The following is a 941-nucleotide window of genomic DNA, read 5'->3' on the forward strand; positions in this document are numbered from 1 at the left end:
ACAGTGATGTGTCCTATAAGGAGCATTGGTGGCAAATCTGATGGCCGTACGGTAAAGCACATTTAGCAGCTTGAGAGCACCCTTACCCGCCGATCTATAAATGATGTCTCCGTAATCTAGCATGGGTAGGATGGTCATCTTAATCAGGGTTAGTTTGGCAGCTGGGGTGAAAGAGGAGCGATTACGATAGAGGAAACTAAGTCTACATTTGACTTTAGCCTGCAGCTTTGATATGTGCTGAGAGCAGTGTTTCCAACTAATTTTCAGGGGATGTTGCTAGAGGCAGGTCGATTTGTTGCTAAAAGTAGCTCAATTACATTGTGATGTCATTGCATGATGATTTTCATCCCCAATTACAAGATTTTCAGACAAGATAGAACGGCCAAAGGGGGCGGTGTTGCAATCTACTGCAAAGATTGCCTGCAGAGTTCTGTTTTACTATCCAGGTCTGTTCCCAAACAATTTGAACTTCTACTTTTAAAWATCCACCTCTCTAAAAACAAGTCTCTCACCGTTGCCGCCTGCTATAGACCACCCTCTGCCCCCAGCTGTGCTCTGGACACTATATGTGAACTGATTGCCCCCCATCTATCTTCAGAGCTCGTGCTGCTAGGCGACCTAAATTTGAACATGCTCAACACCCCAGCCACCCTACAATCTAAGCTTGATGCCCTCAATCTCACACAAATTATCAATGAACCTACCAGGTACCACCCCAATTCCGTAAACACGGGTACCCTCATAGATATCATCCTAAAACTTGCCCTCCAAATACACCTCTGCTGTTTTCAACCAAGATCTCAGCGACACTGCCTCATTGCCTGCATCCGTAATGGGTCAGCGGTCAAACGACCTCCACTCATCACTGTCAAACGCTCCCTGAAACACTTCAGCGAGCAGGCCTTCTAATCGACCTGGCCGGGTATCTGAAGGATATGATC

Source organism: Salvelinus sp. IW2-2015, unplaced genomic scaffold, assembly GCF_002910315.2.
Source record: "Salvelinus sp. IW2-2015 unplaced genomic scaffold, ASM291031v2 Un_scaffold1396, whole genome shotgun sequence".
NCBI lineage: Eukaryota > Metazoa > Chordata > Actinopteri > Salmoniformes > Salmonidae > Salvelinus > Salvelinus sp. IW2-2015.